Source organism: Cryptomeria japonica, chromosome 7 (genome assembly GCF_030272615.1).
Source record: "Cryptomeria japonica chromosome 7, Sugi_1.0, whole genome shotgun sequence".
Classification (NCBI taxonomy): Eukaryota; Viridiplantae; Streptophyta; class Pinopsida; order Cupressales; family Cupressaceae; genus Cryptomeria; species Cryptomeria japonica.
Window position 1 is genome coordinate 251,619,704 of NC_081411.1, and position 24,670 is coordinate 251,644,373.

Here is a 24,670-nt window from a genome sequence, read left to right on the forward strand (position 1 = left end):
AAAGACTCAAGGATTTTCTAGGTTTTAGGCCCCCTAGTTTCCGTACTCTATCCTTGGTGGATTTTAAGGGTTTTAAGGGTTTTTGTGAGGGTTTTTAGAGTCTGTCTGGGTCACAATGAAGGTTTTGTATTCTAGCCACCTTGTTTGGATTGGAGGAGGCTCCTCCTTCACACCAATGATGCTTCACTCACTCCTCTACACTTCCTCCAAAGGATGCACTTCCCACTATACGACCTTTCTCTCCAAGACCTCTGCACCAACAACCATTCCTAACCAGGCACTGTCCAGTCTCGCCTAGGAATGGGTATTTGCTTGCCCTGCTTGCATTTCCAAGAGCCCTGCTTGCTTGGGACTATGGTACAAGGTCTCCACATCCATTCCCCATGGTTTCATGGTGGTTCCACAATGGGGAATAGAGTCAAGACTTAATTTACTCAAATCGGTCCAAAATTGGATAGTAAAACTGCAATTCACAAACTATTTACAAACACACTCTACTGGTAAACAAAAAGATAATCTAATCACTCAAAATGAAGATATATACATCCAAGAAGACATTCCACATAGGTTTGATCACAAATCAATCCATTAGTTTTCTCGGTAACTTCATTCAAACAGACTGGTAACTCAAAACAGTCACAGTCAGTATAGTTTGCTTGAGCCGTACAATCTCTGACAACCAACCCTTTAACTTAGGGTTTAAAACATTTTATACTACCCATACCTTGGTCAGTGTTCCACATTTAGGGTTTTCCATGCCAACCTAATGATTTTGACAACATGGTGGAAAAGTTGCTTGACAACTTTTAAAAGTTGTCATGCAACTTTTGAGAAACTTTCCCAATGTTGCTCTTCATGACTCCTAGACCCACAATGGGCCAACCTAAGGACACCACCATGATATGAAGGACCCCTAAACACCTCCAAGACACACACAACCTCCATTTTCAAAGCCATCACAATTTTGACTTATGACCCCTAAGATCTCCTCTAGGACTCTACCTAGGACCTATGAGCACTTGGCTCATTATTTTATGTACAAAGGCTTCTAAGAAGCATAAAACCAACAAGACAAAGAAAGAGAAGGAGTTTGGAAGGGTCCTCCTGCACCATACTCCCCCTCTACACACAACTAAGAAGTAGAAGAAGAGATGAGAGCCAGGTCTATTCCAAGTGTCTTGAACTTGCTCTCCTCCACCCATGTAGCTTCAAATACTGGTTGGCCTACCCATCTCACTAAGTGCTCCATGTAGACCTGGTGTCTAGTAGACTTCTTCACCCTTGATTTCAAGATCTCCTCTGCTTTAGGCTTCTTCACTTGAGGTAAGGTATTTACATCCAAGTCTTGTAATACCTTAGCTTGGTTCTAAGTTTGCCCTGCTATCTCTCCCTTGTACATTACCAGATCAACAACATTGAAGACTAGTGAAATGGCTAAGTCTGAAGGTAAATCAACCTTATAGGCATTCTCACCATATTTTGCCAAAATTTGACAAGGTCCTACTCTCTTCATTTGCAGTTTGGTAGGCTTACCACTTTGCATCCTGGCTTTGCTCAAATGGACCATCACATAGTCACCCACCTTGAACTGAACTTCTCTCCTTTTCTCATCCACTTTGGCTTTCAGTTTATGAGTGGATTCAAGGATGGTCTTCTTAACTTTCTCTTGAACTTCCTTGATGGTTTGGGTGAAGTCTTCTGCTTGTCCACTCTTCATCTCCAAACTACTCAGATCTCTCAACTCACATACTCCCCTTGGATGTCTACCATACACAATCTCAAAAGGGCTTCTACCAGTGGTTCTATTCACACTGTCATTATATGCATACTCTGCTTGAGGAATGATAAGGTCCCATGTCTGACCATATTCCTTAGTTAGACATCTCAACAAATTGCCTAACACTCTATTGATGACTTCAGTTTGACCATCGGTTTGTGGATGGTAAGCTGAGCTAAATGACAAGTTAGTTCCTAGTCTTCTCCATAATGTCTACCAAAAATGACCCATGAACTTGTTGTCCCTGTCTGAAACAATGCTCAAAGGGAGTCCATGTATCCTACCAATCTCCTTAAAGAAGAGATATACAACATAACTAGCATCATGTGTAGTCTTACATGGTATGAAATGACTCATTTTGGAAAATCTATCTACTACCACATAGATGTTGTCCATACCTATTTTAGTCTTGGGAAGTCCTACTACAAAATCCATGCTTATACATTCCCAAGGTCTGTTAGGGACTGGAAATGGCTGATACAAACTGGCATTGCTTGATCAACCTTTGGCTCTTTGGCATATACCACACTGCTCTACATACCTCTTCACATCTCTTGGCAACTTTGGCCAATAGTAGTACCTCTGATCTAGGGTCTTATTCACTCCAAAGTGTCCACTCAAACTACCATTATGTTTCTCTTGGATGAGGTTCTCCCTCATAGATCCTCTAGGTACACACAACTGGTTACCCTTGAACAAGAGACCATTTTGGAGAGTGTAGTCTGCATACTCACCATGGAAATGGTTCTCAAACTCTTTACAAACCTTGTAAGCTGATGAGAAGTCTTCATCTCCTTCATAGAGGTCTTTGAAACCCTCTATGCCTATGCTCTGCAACTGTAACTCTTGAACTATCAACAACTTCCTTCTCAATGCATCTGCCACCTTATTAAGTTGCCCCTTATTATGCTTGATGGTGAAGGTGAAGGATTGGAGATACTCCATCCATTTCAGATGTCTATTGCTTAGCTTCTCTCGAGTGTTGATGTAACTTAATACCTGATTGTCTGTGAACACTACAAATTCCTTTGGGAGTAGATAATGTCTCCACTTCTTTAGAGACTGCACTAATTCATATAGCTCTAGGTCATAGGCTGAGTACTTCTTCTTTGCTTCATTAAGCTTCTCACTGAAAAATACCATAGGTCTTCCCTCTTGACTCAACACACAGCCTATTGCAATTCCACTTGCATCACACTCCAAAGTAAATAGCTTATCAAACGTAGGTAGGAGAAGGATAGGTTTTGTGGCTATTTCTTGCTTTAACAATTGAAATGCTTTGTCAGCCTACTCTATCCATTTAAACTTAGTTTTAAGACCTTATTTTATGGTGTCAAGGACTGGTGCACATATGCCACTGAAGTTCCTCACAAACTTCCTATAAAATTGGGCTAATCCATGGAAACTTCTTACCTCAGTCCTTGTTTTAGGTGTAGGCCAATTCAAGATTGCCTCCACTTTGCTTGGATTCATCTTCAAGGTTCCCTTAGACACCACAAATCCTAAGTAAACCAACTCTTGCTTCAAGAAGTCACACTTCTCTAGGTTGATGGATAGCTTCTCCTCATGCAACCTTTCTAAAACTAACCTCAAATGCTCAAGGTGCTCCTCTTTGGTTCTACTATAGATGAGAATGTCATCTAGGTACACCACCACAAATCTGCTTGTGAAATCCTTCAACACTTCATTCATCAACCTCATGAAGGTGCTTGGAGCATTAGTAAGCCCAAATGGCATCACAAGCCATTCATACAATCCATCTATGGTTTTAAAAGCAGTCTTCCACTCATCACCCTCCTTAATTCTTATTTGGTGATAACCACTTTTAAGGTCTAGCTTGGTGAAGTACATAGCCCCTCCTAAACAGTCCATTAGATCCTCTATTCTAGGAATAGGAAACCTATACCTTATGGTAATCCTATTAATTGCTCTTGAGTCAGTGCAAAGTCTCCACTTACCTCCTTTTTTGGATGCTAGCACTACCGGAATCGCACATGGGCTGATGCTTTTCTTAACTAACCCTTGGTCCAATAACTCCTGCACTTGCCTTGCTACTTCCTTATTCTGATCAGGTGTAAGCTTATATGCAGCCTTGTTAGGTAAGGATGCACCGGAAACAAAATCTATTTGATGGCTAATAGACCTTCTAGGTGGGAGAGTTGTAGGTGCTCCATCACTTACTATATCCTCATACTTTTGCAACATCTATTTTACCTCCTTAGGTACCTCTATCTGCAACTTACTCTCCTCCTCTTTAGGCTTTACAAAAATGGCACATCCGACTTGTCTCTTCCTCATGCAACAAGTGTAAGAACTCTTTACCAACATTCAACAAGACACTAGGTGTTCTTGAGCTTCATTCATCATCCTCTGTCAAAGACTGCATCTTGAAGGTTTTGTCATCCTTCTTGAAAGAAATGGAGTTCTCTCCTCCATCATAGATCATCTTCCTATCAAAGTACCAGGGTCTTCCTAGCAGCAGATGACAAGCATCCATGGGCAACACATCACAAAGGATCTTATCCTTATATCCTCCAATAGTAAACTCTACCCAAGTTTGTTCATTGACAAGCACACTTTGTCATTTGTTCAACCAAGTCACCTTGTAGGGATTAGTGTGGGGTATTCTTGTGAGTTTCAACATCCTAACTACCTCTTCTGATATGATGTTGTCAATTGAGCCTGAATCAACTATCACCTTGCACACTTTACCAAGAACTTTACATCTCACCCTAAACAATGCTCTTCTATGTTTGGGTTCTTCCTTAACTAGCTGTCTGATCAAAATCCTATTCAACATCAGATTCTCACCAACTTCTGATTCAATCTAGTCCACTTCCGGTGTCTTGTTGCTTGTAGAGTCTTTATGTGCATATGCAACTCTCTTTCCACTATTGGATGATGTAGGCTTGTCAGGGCATCTATATATCGAGTGTCCTAATTGTCCACAGTTGTAACATTTCATAGTTGCAAATTAGGAACTAACTCTACCGGTACCTCTGCCCCTATTTGAACCACCTTGTGCACCTCTTCCTCTAGTTTTTCCTCCTCTAGGATTGGTTTCACTTCCATGCTTAGTCAACTTGGCTTCTCCTTGGTTCCTTTTCTCATTTTCCTTGCTTTGGTAGCCACCTCGGTGATTCACTTGGTCTCTACCTTTGCCTCTACCCCTATTATTGGAGTCTCCTTTCCTTTTGTTCCTATCTCTTCTACCTTGGCAGCAAGTTGATGACACGTTTGGATAGTAGTAGGCATCCATAGACTTATCTCCTCTTGAATGTTCCACTTTAGGCCGCTTAGATACCTAGCCACCTTAATGGATTCATCTTCTTAGACTTTGGACCTAAGACATAGCTTTTGAAACTCCTCTGTGTAGGAGGCCACATCAAGATCCTTCTTCTTCTTCAATCCTTGTCTCTTTTTATGAAGTTGGACTTCATAATCCTCTGGTAAGTAGTTCTCCTTAGTCTTACCCACCATAGCTTTCCAATTTGCAATAAGTAGCTTCCCCATACTAACTCTTTCTTCTTGCAGGTACTTCCACCATGTCAAAGTTGCTCCCCTTAATCTTGATTTGGCAACTTTAACCTTTTGAGCCTCTATCACTCCTTCACACTCAAAGTGGTTTTCCATGCCCTCAATCCATTCCAATGTGGCAATCCTTCAAAAGATTTGGTGTTCAAAGCCTTAATAGCCTTTACAAATGGTTCTTTATTGAACAAGGTATCTGTTTCAGGGATAATATCATCTATGTCTATAGTCTTCTTGCCTTTACCCTTGGTGTCTTCATCCCAAGGTCCTTGTGTCCTCTAATCCACCACTTCCTACAGTTTATCCCTCATCTCACTCATAGCTTCTTCAAGGAGTCTATTTTTCTCTTTCTGTTCTTCCACCTCTCTAGCTAGCTCTACATTAGTAACCATTCTGCTCTCCCCTACTGATTCACCAGTATATAGAGACATACACAGTCCAACAAATCTTTTACTTGCTCTGATACCAATCTGATGGGAATGGGGTATGGGATAAACTAGCCTAGTCTATGCTCTTGGATCCTTGCTTTGGATCACCTGGTGTTCTCTACACACCCTAGGTGTTGAAATGTGGTGACTGATCAGCAAAGTATTGTACACTTAGCATGTATCCTTGCTAAGCCTCGGGTAGGGGTTCGGGGGCGGCAGCCCCCGAGGAAAGCGGGGGTTCAAGTGCAGTAGCCCCTGAGAAAAAAAAATTTGCCATTTTTCGTTGATGAAAACCGACATTGTAATAAAACCCTAAAAAGGCCGACTTTGTTTGTTGCCCTAAAAACGCATGTTATAAGTGGTTGGGATGCTTAAGGCATTGTAAGGTTGATGTACTATTTTTGTTGGATAATAAGAAAGATTGGACGGTTGTGTATGGTGGACGTAACCCATTCTGGGTGAACAACGTTAAATCTCTATGTTATCTGTGTCCTATTTTATTTCTTTATCTTTTGTATTTTAAATCTACATATAATTGTTAGTTCATATTTGCTTCGGATCTTCTTGAAACCCTAACAATTGGTATCAGAGCGAGGTTTTCTATAAATTGGCAGGACTTTCAGATTTGAGTGGGAGCAATGGAGGATTCCAAATTCAAGGTCGAAAAGTTTAATGGCTAGAATTATCAGTTATGGAAAATGCAGATGGAGGATTACCTGTATCAAAAGGATTTGTGGTGGCCATTGGAAGGAAAGGCAAAGAAACCAGCCACAATATCAAATGAAGAGTGGGACATTTTAGATAGAAAAGCACTAGGATCCATTTGATTGTGCCTTGTGCCGTCTATAGCATTCAATATAACAGAAGCAAAAATGACTGTAGATTTGATGGCAACATTGGCTAGGTTGTATGAGAAACCCTCAGCATCGAATAAGGTATTTCTTATGAAGCGTTTGTTTAATTTGAAAATGAGTGAGGGAGGATCTGTAGTGGAGCACTTAAATGAATTTAATACAATTACCAGTCAATTGTCTTCGATAAAAATTACCTTTGCAGAAGAGGTTATGGCTCTTTTGATTTTATGTTCTTTGCCAAAAAGCTGGAATAGCTTGGTTATGGTTGTAAGTAACTCTGTCTCTGGTAAAAATACTTTGGTATTTGATGATATTGTTGGTGTTATCCTAAGCGAGGAAATGCGAAGGAAAAGCACAGGTGAGACTTCAACATCATCGGGTAGTGTTTTGAATGTGAAGAATAGAGGAAGATCAAAGGAAAGAGGGAAAGGCCTTGGGAATGAGAAGTCACGAGGGAAGTCAAAGAAATGATACTCTCAATCTAGAGGAAAGAAAGATTGCCGGTACTGCGAAAAGCCTGGTCATCTAAAGAAAGACTGTTGGTCTTGGAAAAACAAAGAAGGAGACAAAAATGAAAATAACAGTAAGGAAGCTAATATTGCAAGTAATACTTTACAAGATTCTTTAATCTTATGTTTGGATAATGTTAATGATTCCTGGGTAATAGATTCCGGAGCTTCATTTCATGCTACACCCCATAGAAAATATTTTCTAGATTATGTTCAAGGTGATTTTGAACAGGTATATTTGGGTGATGATGAGCCCTATCAAATTGTTGGAAAAGGAAAGATAAAGATCAAGTTGCAGAATGGTAATGACTGGTTTCTGCAGGAGCTAAGACATGTTCCTAATTTAAGAAGAAATTTAATTTCTGCAAGGCAACTAGGTAGTGAAGGTTGCATAGTTACCTTCTTAGACAGTATGTGGAAGGTCACTAAAGGATCATTAGTAGTAACTAAAGGTGCAAAGGTAGGCACATTATATCTATGTACTGGTAATACTTACTCTACCTTAGCTGCTACAGATTAAATGTTGCAAGAACAGATTCGATAATGTGGCACCATAGGCTTGGGCACATGAGTGAGAAAGGGATGAAAATCCTTCACTCCAAAAATCTATTGCTAGGACTAAAGAAAATTGATTTAGAGTTCTGTGAAAACTGTGTTTATGGTAAACAGAAAAGAGTCAGATTTCTCAAGGTTGGGAAAGAGAAGAAAAGTGAGAAGTTACAGCTTGTACATTCAGATGTATGGGGACCGGCTCAGGTATCATTTCTTGGTGGCTCTTGTTATTATATTATTTTTATTGATGACTCAACCAGAAAAACATGGGTATATTTCCTAAAGAAAAAATGAGATTTTTTTGAAACTTTTAAGAAATAGAAAGCTTTGGTTGAGAATGAGATAGGAAAAAGGTTGAAGTGTCTCAGATCAGATAATGGAGGTGAGTATTGTAGCAAAGCATTTGAAGATTACTGCTCCTTAAATGAAATTTGAAAGCAGAAGACAGTTCCAGGAACTCCACACGAAAATGGTGTGTCAGAGAGAATGAATAGGACTATCATGGAACGCGAGAGGAGCATGAGATTGCATGCTAGATTGCCCTTACATTTTTGGGCAGATATTGTACATACTGCTATCTATTTGATAAATAGAGGACCTTCAACCCCTTTGGATGGTGGTATTCTAGAGGAGGCATGGACTGGTAAAAAGGTAAATTATTCTTGTAGTGTAGAAATTAGGAATCATCACAAGATATAAGTAGATCAATCAAAACGTTAAACATGATAGCTCAATCATAAGAAAACTCATTGCAATGAACCTAATTCTAAAGCACATTCAATGAAGGTATGAAAATGAAGCATTCAAAAGAAAACATTATGCAAACCAGATTCAAGATTGAATACTCCTTCCATGCGGCTCCATTGTTGTTCTTTCCTCTTCAATAGTTTTGTGGATCTCACCTACAAGTGCTCACACAATTGAAAGCAAAAAGCTCAAGAGTACTAGAACGAAAATTCAGTAGTTTGATAGCAATTCGGAGTTCGTGAAGTGATTGAAGGGCTTCAGGATTCGAAGGGTTATTAGAAGGGTTTGATTGAAGAAAAATTATCAAATTTATAGAGAAATTGGAGAAGTGACAAGATTGGCATGATGCAATTCAAATGGAAATTGCAAATCAATATGTCAATTATGACAAATTATGCACTTTCCATGCACAATTTGATTGATTGATTATGACACATTTCATGTCAAAATTGATTGATTAATCAATTATGACAATTTCATGACAAATTGAAATGCCACTCCCATAGATTTAGGAGATGAATTAGGAGGGAAAAGGAATTAGAAATTTGAAAATTAGGAAATTGAAATTGATGACAAATTAGGAATTAGAAATTGAAAGAAATTAGAAATTAGGATTTAGTGAATTAATTAATAATTTTTCATTTATTAATCAATTCACAAAGAAGAATAATTAGCCAATTAAATAAAGATTTAATTGTAATAAGAAGACTTAGGATAAATAAATAAATTATTTAATCCTAAAGGAAGAAATGACACATTAGGTTAAATGATTGAATCATAAAACCCTAGAAGACGAATTAGAAATGCGAAAATGACAATTAGGTCTTGATTAAAGATAATTAATGTCATGATTTGATTTGATAAATGACCAATGCGACAAAAATGATTTGATTGATGAATGCGCCAATTGACGAGGAACAATGACAAATTGCTCCAAATTGACATAATTGAGACAAACAACGATCGATAGCGAAATAATCGCAAAATGACAAAATTGACAAAAGGACACGAATCGATGACAAAATGGATTGCAAGATGACAAGATAATGACCATGATTGATGACAAATCGGTCGCAAGATGACAAGATTGGAAATGACCATGATCAATTACAAATCGATCGCAAAATGACAAGATCGAACATGACAACGATCGATGACAAATCGATCGTAAAATGACAAGATTGAAGGATTGATGATAAATCGACAAGATTGATAAGAGGACAACGATTGATGACAAATAGGTCGCAAAATTGACAGGATTGATAAAAGGACAAAACCCTAATTAGGATTGACGATGTCCAAAATGATGACAAATGAATACGCACATTGATGCAACAGGGTAAAATCGATCAAAATCACGACTGGATAATGTTGTTGACAAGACCAAATTCAAAGACGAGATGATTGAAGAATGTAGAAGAATGACTCGATGTTCGCAAATGATAAAGACCAAGTGCGTGACATAGGAGAAATGTTAATGCAACGCAAAAACCTAAAATGAGGCAATGCGCAAATGTTAAAGTATGACTTCGCAAGCGTTGACCATTTTTGGGTGTCTACATTTTGCCCCTCTTTGAGACAATGCGATTCTGAGCGTTGTTTCAAAGAACAATAATGAAAATGCCTCAGACAATAACAATGACATATGCATGCCCCCTCGAGGAATTGGCCGGAAACATGCGGAAAAGAGGCCAATTGATTGATAAAAAATGATAGGATCGAACGGACTGACAATCGGAGATCAGATGCATGACAGACAAGCAATTTAATGTGCACAAGACCGTGACCAACATAAGGTGGAGAGGACGCACGTCCATCTATGTAATGACAAAGAGCTATAAATGGGACCAAGAGGGTGAAAATGACTCATTTGCACTAGCTAAAGAGGAGGATTTGGTGCACTGGACAAGGACACTTGCAGACAGATGGCGAACATTCCAATGGTGGATCACCTTGGAGAACGTGTATGCACATTCAGACGACCGGAGGACGCAGGAGCAGCGGTATGTATCTCAAAAACCCATGTTTTGAATTTCATGAATTTTGATGGCTTACGGGACATTGCGGGGATGAGGAGGACAGAGGGAGCACCCAGTGACAGAGGCACGTACTCCTTATGATAGACAGTGGACATTATGTAGTTTGACATGTTGTAGTCAGCCTGCGGGCCATACTTAGGACAGACAGTCTGATTTTGTACTCCGATATTATTATGATATGTGATATGATATGCATCAACATGATTGATGCAATATGTTATGACTTATGTTTTTTTGCATGTATGAATAACTTATGCACTTTGCATGAACATGTATGGATGTATTGTTTTATGTATTGGATAAAATGCTTGATGTAATATGTGTAATGCAATTGTACTAACCAAATGGATGCAGGATGCAGCATATGTGCTTGGATATCGGAGCACTAGACTGAACTGACTATCCGACCGGACGGAAGAAATGTTAGTAAGAAGAAATGAGATAGAAGACAGTTAGAGATGATGAAAATTTTGCTTTCAGTAATGCACTTTGTAGGTGAGAACCTTTATTTTTATTTAGCAAAATGGATGCGTAGCATCATGGCATTGAAGGCCAGAGCTGAAATGCAACCCGATTTGCGAAAGACAGACACAGCATAGACAAACGACAATCACAATCAAAGAAAGAAAAGGATCATGAACCATCCCGGTCACTCTAAATCACTCGGTGACATCATCGAGTAACATAGGAACATGATCGAAGCCAAAGATAAATCAATTAAAAAGATAAGACTCACAAATTCAAGCAAATCAAACAAACATCTTGATCTTTATTGTCAAAAGTTGAACGTGCTGATAGGACGATCATGCTGTCTGGTTTCAGGAAATGCGGTACCTCGTCTAAGACAGGACACAGTCTGGTTTCGAGTATACCACACCCTGTATAAGACCCATGATAATGTGACAAGGACAAATGATTTTGATGCTGATATTCGATTGATATGACAATTTTGATCAGGTTGGAATGTCTGGTTTTGATTGAAAAAGTTCATCTATTAACACATGATTTCATTAAAGCACAGTGTTTGATTGCGAATGTTATTGGAGGAATGCTCAGTGATCTGTCGATGCACAAAAGGGATAATTATTGCAAAAATGCATGTTTTTGGTTTTTGGAGTTTTACACTTTTTTTGTTCATTTTTTCAGGACTTTATTTGATTTTAAGAGATTTTTTCAGGACATTTTTGAAATTTTTAGGATTTATTTCAGGACATTATTTGATTTTTTTTTTTTTGGATTATTTCAGGAGATTATTTGATTTTTTGGATCTTTTTTTTTTTCAGGACTTTTTTCAATTTTTATGAGATTTTTTTTTTTTTCAAGACTTTTTTGGATTTTTATGACTTTTTTCAGGACATTTTTCAATTTTTTATAATCTTATTTCAGGACATTTTTCGATTTTTTTGGATTTTTTCAGGACATTATTTGATTTTTTTGGATTTTTTCAGGACATTATTAAATTTTTATGATTTTTTTTCAGGACATTTTTTCAATTTTTTAAGACTTTTTTTCAGGACTTTTTTTCAATTTTTTTTTATTTTTTTCAGGACATTTTTTAATTTTTATGACTTTTTTTTTTTTCAGGACTTTTTTGGATTTTTATGACTTTTTTCAAATTTTTGCCCCCAATGTCTAGCAAGGCAAGGAATATGACAGGTGAATAAATAGGCTTGCTGAAATGATGGTGGATAGAGGGAAGACAAAGGCCTTTTATTATGGAGACAACGCAGATGCAATTTCCAAGAGCTATTGCGTGATGGGACAAGAGACTGGATATGACAATGTAAAGCAGTGACATGGCATGAGGGACATGTCAAGAGGTTTTTGAAAAACATGTTTAAATTTTTGTGTCCTTATGTCAAATCAAGATCGAGGAATAGAAAGAGTGTATGGATAGTGATAAGATATGGATAGGATAAGCAAGACCAAGAATGGATAAGGGACATGGACTGAAGGTCGGGATAGTATACGTGATAGTGGTAGAAAGTTGCAATAAGCTAGGGAATATGGATGAAAGGTGAAATAAGCAAATGGATAAATGACCAAAAGCTATGATAGACTAAAAGCTGTAAACAAGATGCGTGATGGTCATGAAGATCATCAGCCTTGTCAAGATCAAAGGTGGAAAGAGGAAACTAGACAATAGGATATGAAGGGGTATGACATGATATGATAGGATAATGAAGGGCAATAGGATATGAAGGAAGAGATTTGCCCCCAAATGTGGTGTGCAAGAAGTTCATAAATTACGCATGACGCCTGTTTGCCAGGTTTTCATCACGGTACTTGCCCAAGGCGCCTGTTTGCCAGGTTTTCACCAGTGGACGAATTATTTTTCTTTATTATTTTCTTTTCTTTTACTTTTTTTTTGCTTTTTTCTTTTTTTTTTTGATTTTTGACTTTTTCAATAGAAGATGGACACATGATAGGGGATGGAAGAAGGACTCAAGCGTCTTTTTGTTTGGATAGCAGCCTTGAAAAGAATGGACCATGACCTTTAAAAGTATGCTCAAAGACGTTGGTAGGATAAGGACATGGACAATGAGATGAAACTAAGGCAATGATTTATGCAAAGGATTGGACGAGAGGGATGGAAGGATGGAAAATATGCATTGGATAATGGATAGGGTATTGGAAGAGTTGGTCTTGAGTGGATGGAAATGAAGGCAAGATCGACATTGGCACACACCTTGAGGGGTGATGGACTGATGGAGGACAAATGTATTTTGGATATTGAGATTTGGATGGAGGAATAGCTTGGGATTTTGGGACATAAGGGCCCAAAATGGATGAAGAAGGTGATAGAGGAACAAATTTGAGAGGATTGGATGGAGGAATAGCAACTTTGGATGCCAATTTTGATGTTTCTTTAGGCTTTTGTGCTTCAAGGAGCTTCTTAGGGATCCACATGGTTTTTGATTTTTTATGCTTTTGTGGTTCCTTAGAGTGCATTGCTTGCACAAGGGATTTAGGAACCCATATATATTTTGACTTTTCTTTATTTTGCTCAGTGGGCCTTTGTGGCCTTTTGGATATTTCTTTTTCTTGATAGATCATATTGCTCTTTGTTTTGACATGTTGATTAGATTGGACATGTTGATCCTTGAATACATGTGGATTTCTAGACTTATGACTTTTATGCTTGGCATCCAAATTGCTTGGATGAGGGAAAGAATGTTGGTGTGGATGGGAATGATATGGAGGCATGTGGGATGGATGGAAGGTTCTCCAAGATGTGTGCCTTTGCTGATGTTGCATAGGAGATGGAGGGATATAGGGACCTAGAATGGATGGAAGCGATGATGGGGAAGGTGGACATTTGGATTTTGACTTTGAAGGGATACCAACGCCTTGAGTGTGAGCTCTGTAGCCATGACCATTAGTATACTCTTTAATATGGAGAAATTCTTGCTTATGAAGGTCTACTTCTTTGCCTTTATGAATATGTTGACTTGTAGGATACTCTTTTCTTTGGGAAGAAGACGCGAGTCCATTATGAGGTGGATATGATATGAGAGAAACAATGAGATCTTGAAGTGGATCGGATTGCACCAAAGTGGAAGAACCCATTGTTAATGTTAGGGGTTCATGAACATCTTGCACTGACACGTTAGAATCATGAGGGGAATTAGGATCATGAGGGGGACTAGGATCACGAGGGGATCGAGGATTGTGTGGTGGACATGGTTCAATGATAGGCTCTTCAAGAGATGGAATGGGAGGAATAATGGGATCATCACAAGAAATGTGATCTTGGAGTGTATATGGAGCATTAGGACATGGAGATGGAGGAATAAGTGGATCTTGTGGAGGATCTGAAGGAATGATAGGGTCTTGTGTTGGAAATGAATTTGGAAGGATACTTTGATCTTGACAAGGAGGAAGATCATTGGATTCCTCTTTAAAGGTGCTTTGCTCTTGACTTTCAATAGGATCATCAGAAAGGATGGAAGGGATATTTGGAATGTCAATGGGATTTGAAAGGACATTTTGTTCTTGGAATGGAAGGGGATCATTTGGGATTGGATGAACTAGGATATCTTGATCTTACTCAAGGAATGGAGTGTCAATAGGACTTTGGACATGATGGACAAGAATAAGAGAATCATCATGAGTTTCTGGGAAGATGGGGTCCTGGTCCACAATTGGATGGGATGATAAGTTTTCAGGATCTTGATCTTGATTTGCTTTAGGACTCATTTCTTCGCGCTCTAAATTATCCTCTTGACATGGGGTTGGACTTTGGATATGTCTGGGGGATTCTGACAAGGAATCAATGCTTTGGCATGAAGGAAATGCACTTTGAACATTTGTAAGATCAGACATTCCAATCATAAAGCTTTCTTGCATCTTAGATTTGGATCCACTTTTTGGTATTCGAGGAATCACTTCTTGTTGAGGGACACCTGTCATCAACATTTGTGTGGCCTTCATTTGATCTGGTGTTAAAGGTGTTGCATTAAACAATGGATTGTTTATTATTTTGAGTGTGGACTTTTGAGGAATAGTCACTGTCAATGCCTTTGAAGCACGTTTACTCATCAAGGTGGGTTGGAGTTCTTGTTGCACATTTTCATCATTTGGATGTAGAGAGAAACCTAAAAACTCTCCGCCTTGTTGTTTTTGCACATTAATTTGCTTACTTGAGGAGGTCACATTACTCATCATGTCAAGATATTTTTGTGGGAACCTCTTAAAGAGCTTATTCAAGAATTTATCCATCTTTTTTGTCAACTTTGGATCCTTAAGGTACATAACAACATCATCAGAGACATCGAAATCGGATGAAGAGTCTGGTTGGACATTTGGATTTGTTTCTTGGTGAATGCCTTGATCTGAACCAAATCCTTGAGATAGAGTTTGTTCTTCATACAATGTTTGTATTTCCTGTTGCAAGCTGGACTGATTCCAATCGAAAGGTGCATTTCCTCTTGGAGTTGGTGGAACACTCCCATGTCCTGGTTTCATGGGTACAAATACTGGTTCATATAATGGTGGTGGTCCAAGTTGAACCGTTCCATATGGTGGTAGAGAGGTGTTTGATGAACCTTCAACTTGCATTGTTTGACTAGTTTGAAACTGCGAATTTGCTATGTTATCCATGGATTGATACATTGGTTCACTCATCTTCTTAGATCTTGATCTTGTCTCAACTGGCATGTCACTTATACAAATGCAAATTTTATTTTTTTTTTGTTTGGAATTTTTCAAAGACAATATATGATATGTAACTAAATGCAAACTAAATATATGAAAATGCAATCTATGTTTTTGGTTGTTTTGAAGATTTTGACAAACCTTTTGAATGCAAATCTAAAAGAGACCCTTAGGAAATTGAAATGATACCTAGACCTCAAAGGACAAAAGGACCAAGTGACAAAAGGACAAATTGACAATGTCTCACCTATATGCTTGGATACTAAGCTAGGTTTGACGAAATGATATTGATGACAAAAAGGACAAAAGACTTGATGAGGTCTAGACTTCTTAACAATGACTTGGGGTTTATCAAAGATTTGGATTGCTTAAGTATGACAAGACCTAGGTTTTGAGACTATATGCGAAAGTTTAATTAATATGCATATGATCTTTAATATGATATGATAATGACTTAGGTTTAATGAAGAGACTTGGGCTATGCAAATGCAAATGTATGACAATGTCAACCTAAGATGAAACCTAAGGTTTAATTATGAAATGATATTGCTCTTATACAAGAGGACTCATGTAAATGGATGACTTTTATTGATATGCAAAAGAGTATAACTTAGATGAAACCTAACCTTGATACTTGACAATGACTTTGCAACATGCAACCTAGGATGAACCTAAATCCAAGTGACATGAATGTTGAGACAAATTTTTGAACAATGTTGGATCATCATGTTTGAAGGAATATGATCTTTGAATCTTGTTGAATGTTTGTTGGATGAATGTCTTTGGTGTTTGATCTTATGTTATATCAATGTGCTTGTTCTTGAAATGGTATTCAACTTTTGACAATCAAAGAATACAAGATGTTATAACTTAGACTCAAGACAATCATGCTCATTTCCACATTCCCTAGGGTAGGCAAAGACATTAGGTACTTGAGAGGTAGACTCATTATGGGATTCAAGGAGAATACATAGATGCTTGACCCCACGGGCTCCCCTCCATGGCACTCACTTCTCAGGGCAGCCAAGCATCAGTCCCCATGGAATCTCCCCATGGCGAACTTAGCATCTCTTCCAAGTATCCGAATTTGTCCTTCTCAAGCAACTAGAAGGGTTTTTGGCCTCTAAAAACAAGGTATGTAGTAAGGATTTCTGTTAAGCATTACTCCTTGATGTCATGCAAGCATGATTGAGACATTAAGCCCATCAACATACCAAACAAATGTAGTCGCGCAAGCACGATTTAGACCAAGAGGCCCTACTTAGATGTTGATATGAGAAAGAGTTCAAGGGGCATCACTTCCCAAGTAACTGCAATTCCCACGTAACACTTCCTTCAAAGCTTTCGCCCATCAGGTATTTTTTTATAGTGAGTTAGAATGCCAAGGAATTCTAGCTGTACTCACTTTGGGTCGTTCCCTTCTCACGATTATCACTTGCTTGCTAAAGCAAAGTGGTCGGGAAGGCAGGCCCTCTAATGGAGACAAACAATCAACAAGACAAGCATGGTATCGAAGATCTGGATTTCTGATCACCCTATGAAGGATGAGAGCATACTCTCCTACTCCAATGTCATACTTAACAAACAAAGCAAACAAAGGTTCATTTCCACCTATTTATAAATCACTAAGTGCCTAATTAGAAAACTCAAACACACGATTTGGTTGTTTCTCCAAGGCAACCTGCAAAACACATGTCAGAAGTTTGATTTGTTGTCTTTGACCATCGAATCTGCATAACACATGTTAGTAGTTTGATTTTTAGCCTTTGTCATGCGTATGCCAAGATCCTGCACAAATAATTAGTACCAAAATCCAAAGCACAGATGATCTGATTTATGAAAACTATCAAAATTTCAGTCCACTTTGAGAAGGCATAACTTTCTCATCCTAGCTCTGAATTACAAACCGTTTGATGCATTGGAAAGGTATTCAAATAATCTAGAACCAAATTTTGGAAACATCAATGATATCTCATCATGTTTCCGGGCACAATATTTGTCCAAAAATGCACCAAAGACCCTCAAAATTGCAATTTACTAAAACATAGAAAATTTTTCAAGCAAAAACTGCATTTTTCACCTCTGATCTGGACTTTACACAGGCGTAGAAGACAGAACACAAGCGTAGGATGTATAACACAAGCGCAAAATGATTTAACACAGGCGCAAGACTTTTCAACACAGGCGCAAGATGCTTCACACAAGCGCAGAAGTCTCCAGAATACCCTGCACGGCACTGTTTTTGAGTTTTTGACCTACAAATCAACTTAGAAGCACTCCAAAACACAGTAAGATGGTTAGAAGGTTAGTATTCACATCGGGTTCACCATTTAATGTAGCATAGAAATTAGGAATCATCACAAGATATAAGTAGATCAATCAAAACGTTAAACATGATAGCTCAATCATAAGAAAACTCATTGCAATGAACCTAATTCTAAAGCTTGTAGGTGACTTTGCATGTCACGCACTTGGTCTTTATCATTTGCGAACATTGAGTCATTCTTCTACATTCTTCAATCATCTCGTCCTCAAATTTTGACTTTGCTTTATTTTGCTCAGTGGGCCTTTGTGGCCTTTTTGATTTTTCTTTTTCTTGATAGATCAACTTGTTCTTTGTTTTGACATGTCGATTATATTGGACATGTTGATCCTTGAATACGTGTGGATTGCTAGACTTATGACTTTTATGCTTGTACTTGGCATTCAAATTGCTTGGAAGAGGGAATGAATGTTGGTGTGGATGGGAATGATATGGAGGCATGTGGGATGGATGGAAGGTTCTCCAAGATGTGTGCCTTTGCTGACGTTGCATAGGAGATGGAGGGATATAGGGACCTAGAATGGATGGAAGCAATGATGGGGAAGGTGGACATTTGGATTTTGACTTTGAAGGGATAAGGTTTAAATCATCTTGTCCTCTCCATCTTATGTTGGTCGCGGTCTTGGGCACCTTACATTGCTTGTCTGTCATGCATCCGATCTCCGCTTGTCAGTCCGTTCGATCCTATCATTTTTATCGATCAATTGGCCTCTTTTCTGCATGTTTCCGGCCAATTCCTCGAGGGGGCATGCATATGTCATTATTATTATCTGGGGCATTTTTGTTATTGTTCTTTGAAACAACGCTCAGAATCGCATTGTCTCAAAGAGGGGCAAAATGTAGACACCCAAAAATGGTCAACGCTTGCGAGGTCATACTTTAACATTTGCGCATTGCCTCATTTTAGGTTTTTGCGTCACATTAAAATTTCTCCTATGTCACGGACTTGGTCTTTATCATTTGCGAACATCGAGTCATTCTTCTACATTCTTCAATCATCTCGTCCTCAAATTTGGTCTTCTCGACAACATTATCCAGTCATGATTTTGATCGATTTTACTCTGTCACATCAATGTGCGTATTCATTTGTCATCATTTTGGACATCGTTAATCCTAATTAAGGTTTAGTCCTCTTATCAATCTTGTCGATTTATCATCAATCCTTTAATCTTGTCATTTTACGATCGATTTGTCATCGACCGTTGTCATGTTCGATCTTGTCATCTTGCAATCCATTTTGTTGTCGATTCTTGTCCTCTTGTCGATTTTGTCATTTTGCAACCGATTTGTCATCATTTCACTATCAATCATTATCTGTCTCAATTGTGTCAATTTGGATCAAATCATGTCAATTGGCGTATTTCTCAATCAAATCATTTATCGCATTGGTCATTTATCAAAATCAAATCATGACATTAATTATCTTTAATCAAGGCCTAATTGTCATTTTCGTATTTCTAATTCATCTTCTAGGGTTTTATGATTTATTCATTTAACCTAATTTGCCATTTCTTCCTCTAGGAATAAAAAATTACTTATTTATCCTAAGTCTTCTTATTACAATTAAATCTTTATTTAATTGTCTAATTATTCTTCTTTGTGAATTGATTAATAAATGAAAAATTATTAATTAATTCACTAATTCCTAAATCCTATTTTTCATCAATTTCTAATTCCAATTTCCTAATTTGTCATCAATTTCATTTTCCTAATTTTCAAATTTCTAGTTCCTTTTCCCTCCTAATTCATCTCCTAATTCTATGGGAGTGGCATTTCAATTTGTCATGAAATTGTCATAATTGATTAATCAATCAATTTTGACATGAAATGTGTCATAATCAATCAATCAAATTGTGCATGGAAATGCATAATTTGTCATAATTTGTCATATTGATTTGCAATTTCTATTTGAATTGCATCATGCCAATCTTGTCACTTATCCAATTCTTCTATAAATTGGATGATTTTCTTGAATCAAAGCTAATAACCCTTCGAATCCTTAATCCCTTCAACCCCTTCCAATTACTTCTTGAAATCCGAATTGCTGTCAAACTATCAAATTTTAGTTCTAGTACTCTTGAGCTTTTTTGCTTTCAATTGTGAGAGCACTTGTAGGTGAGATCCACAAAACTATTGAAGAGGAAAGAACAACAATGGAGCCGCATGGAAGGAGTATTCAATCTTGAATCTGGTTTGCATAATGTTTTCTTTTGAATGCTTCATTTTCATACCTCTATTGAATGTGCATTGTGATTAGGTTCATTGCAATGAGTATTTCTTTGATTGAGCTATCATGTTTAATGTTTTGATTGATATACTTATGTTTTGATGATTCCTAATTTATACGCTACATTAATTGGTGAACCCGACGTGAATACTAACCTTCTAACCATCTTACTGTGTTTTGGAGTCCTTCTAAGCTGATTTGCAGGTCAAAACTCAAAAACAGGGTCGTGCAGTGCATTCTGGAGACATCCTGCGCCTGTGTGAAGCATCTTGCGCCTGTGTTGAAGAGTCTTGCACCTATGTCAATACATTCTGCGCTTGTGTTTGACAACCTGTGCTTGTGTCCTATCTTCTGCGCCTGTGTCAAGTCTAGAACAGAGGTGAAAAATGCAGTTTTTAATTGGAAAATTTTATATGTTTTAGTAAATTGCAATTTTGAGGGTTTTCGGTGCATTTTTGGACAAATATGGTGCCCGTAAACACAATGAGACATCATTGATGTTTTCGAAATTTGGTTCTAGATTATTTGAATACCTTTCCAACGCATCAAACGGTTTGTAATTCGGAGCTAGGATGAGAAAGTTATGTCTTCTCAAAGTGAACTGAAATTCTTAATTTTTTTTGATAATTTTGATAAATCTGATCATCTATGCTTTGGATTTTGGTACTAATTATTTGTGCAGGATCTTGGCATACGCATGAAATTAGGAATCATCACAAGATATAAGTAGATCAATCAAAACGTTAAACATGATAGCTCAATCATAAGAAAACTCATTGCAATGAACCTAATTCTAAAGCACATTCAATGAAGGTATGAAAATGAAGCATTCAAAAGAAAACATTATGCAAACCAGATTCAAGATTGAATACTCCTTCCATGCGGCTCCATTGTTGTTCTTTCCTCTTCAATAGTTTTGTGGATCTCACCTACAAGTGCTCACACAATTGAAAGCAAAAAGCTCAAGAGTACTAGAACGAAAATTCGGTAGTTTGATAGCAATTCGGAGTTCGTGAAGTGATTGAAGGGCTTCAGGATTCGAAGGGTTATTAGAAGGGGTTGATTGAAGAAAAATTATCAAATTTATAGAGAAATTGGAGAAGTGACAAGATTGGCATGATGCAATTCAAATGGAAATTGCAAATCAATGTCAATTATGACAAATTATGCACTTTCCATGCACAATTTGATTGATTGATTATGACACATTTCATGTCAAAATTGATTGATTAATCAATTATGACAATTTCATGACAAATTGAAATGCCACTCCCATAGATTTAGGAGATGAATTAGGAGGGAAAAGGAATTAGAAATTTGAAAATTAGGAAATTGAAATTGATGACAAATTAGGAATTAGAAATTGAAAGAAATTAGAAATTAGGATTTAGTGAATTAATTAATAATTTTTCATTTATTAATCAATTCACAAAGAAGAATAATTAGCCAATTAAATAAAGATTTAATTGTAATAAGAAGACTTAGGATAAATAAATAAATTATTTAATCCTAGAGGAAGAAATGACACATTAGGTTAAATGATTGAATCATAAAACCCTAGAAGACGAATTAGAAATGCGAAAATGACAATTAGGTCTTGATTAAAGATAATTAATGTCATGATTTGATTTGATAAATGACCAATGCGACAAAAATGATTTGATTGATGAATGCACCAATTGACGAGGAACAATGACAAATTGCTCCAAATTGACATAATTGAGACAGACAACGATCGATAGCGAAATAATCGCAAAATGACAAAATTGACAAAAGGACACGAATCGATGACAAAATGGATTGCAAGATGACAAGATAATGACCATGATTGATGACAAATTGGTCGCAAGATGACAAGATTGGAAATGACCACGATCAATGACAAATCGATCGCAAAATGACAAGATCGAACATGACAACGATCGATGACAAATCGATCGTAAAATGACAAGATTGAAGGATTGATGATAAATCAACAAGATTGATAAGAGGACAACGATTGATGACAAATCGGTCGCAAAATTGACAGGATTGATAAAAGGACAAAACCCTAATTAGGATTGACGATGTCCAAAATGATGACAAATGAATACGCACATTGATGCAACAGGGTAAAATCGATCAAAATCACGACTGGATAATGTTGTCGACAAGACCAAATTCGAAGACGAGATGATTGAAGAATGTAGAAGAATGACTCGATGTTCGCAAATGATAAAGACCAAGTGCGTGACATAGGAGAAATGTTAATGCGATGCAAAAACCTAAAATGAGGCAATGCGCAAATGTTAAAGTATGACTTCGCAAGCGTTGACCATTTTTGGGTGTCTACAATTCTTTTCTAAAAACTTTTGGTTGCGAAGCTTTTGTCCATGTTGATAAAGAAAACAGAACCAAGCTTGATGCTAAATCTCAGAAATGTACCTTCATTGGATATGGGATAGATGAATATGGCTATCGGTTATGGGATTTTGAAAATAAGAAAATAATTAGAAGTAGAGATGTTATATTCAATGAGAAGGTTATGTATAAAGAATAGATGCAGGAAAAGAAGCATGAACAAGACAAACAAGAATATGTGGTGTTAGATGAGATTCCTGAAAATCAAATGCCATAGGTACCTGATGCTCAGCAACAACAGATTGTCCCACAAACTTCTGCAAGTGTTAGACATTCTACGAGGACAAGTAGACCCCCTGAAAGATTTTCTCCTTCTTTGTTTTCTATTTTATTAACAGATTCTGTTGAACCAGAAGAATATGAAGAAGCAATGCAGGTAGATGCCAAACAATAGTGGGAACTAGGCATGAAAGAGGAGATGGACTCCTTGATGAAAAATAAGACTTGGGTCTTAGTCCCTTTACCTACAGAGAAAAGAGCCTTTCCTAACAAATGGGTTTATTGGTTGAAGGAGGAGGAAGGAGGTCAGAAAAGATACAAGGCTAGACTTGTGGTAAAAGGTTTTGCATAGAAAAAGGGTATAGATTATGATGAAATATTTTCTCCAGTTGTAAAAATGACTTCAATTAGAACTGTACTTAGTCTTGTGGCTGTAGATGATTTACATCTTGAACAATTAGATGTCAAAACAGCTTTTCTCCATGGAGATTTGGAGGAGGAAATTTACAAGTTGCAACCACAGGGATATGAGGTCAAAGGTAAGGAGAACTTGGTGTGCAGGTTGAAGAAAAGTCTGTATGGCCTAAAGCAAGCACCCCAACAATGGTATTTAAAATTTGATAGTTTCGTGGTTGAACACGGTTATCATAGATGTCATTATGATCATTGTGTATGTTTTAATAGATTTGATAATGGCAGTTATATTATCCTGTTGCTTTATGTTGATGGCATGCTTGTTGCTGGGTCTAACATGCAACATGTAAATGATCTTAAACAGAAATTAGCTAGGTCATTTGCTATGAAGGATTTGGGTGCAGCTAAGCGAATTCTCGGTATAAGGATTACACGGGACAGGAAAAATAGAACCTTGAATTTTTCCCAAAGTGAGTATATAAAGAAAGTGTTGAAAAGATTTAACATGCAGGATGCAAAAGCAGTTAGTACACCTTTGGCAAGTCATTTCAAATTGACTAAGGAGATGTGCCCAAAGACACAGGAAGAGGTTAATAAAATGTCTAACATCCCGTATTCATCAGCTGTTGGTAGTCTGATGTATGCAATAGTATGCACAAGGCCAGATATTGCACATGCAGTGGGAGTTGTGAGCAGGTTTATGAGTAATCCGGGTATGGAACATTGGAATGCTGTGAAATGAATTCTTCAGTATTTGAAAGGAACTACTACGAAGACATTATCTGATCTGGCGGGTGATATTGATTCACTGAGGAGTACTACAGGGTATGTTTTTACTATAGGGGGAACTGCAGTCAGTTGGATTTCTAGGCTGCAAAAGGTTGTTGAACTTTCAACCACTGAAGCTGAGTATGTTGCTGCTATAGAAGCCAACAAGGAGATGATTTGGTTGTAACGTTTTCTAAAGGAATTGGGTCAGACACAAGATGATAGCCCATTGTATACTGATAGCCAGAGTGCCATTCATCTTGCAAAGAACTCTGCTTTTCATTCAAGGACAAAGCACATTCAACTCAAGTACCACTTCATCGGAACTATTTCGGAGGACTGTCAGTTATGGCTTGAGAAGATTCACACAAGTGAGAATCCTGCTGATATGTTCACAAAGGCAGTTCCACAGGAGAAGCTGATTTCTTCATCAGTTTCTGTTGGTCTTTTTGATTGATAATTATGGAATTTATACCAGTCAAGTCCTAGTGTTTTATCCAGCAGATGTTGCATGTATAGTGGTGTCGTGTAGTATCAGTCTCCAAGTGGGAGATTGTTCGGTGTGGAGCCTAATCAGTCTCCAAGTGGGAGATCGTTGAAATGTGGTGACTGATCAGCAAAGTACTATACACTCAACACATATCCTCACTGAGGTTTGAGGTCGGGCCAGGCTGGGCCTCGGGAAAGGGTTCAGGGGCAGCAACCCTTGAGGAAAGCAGGGGTTT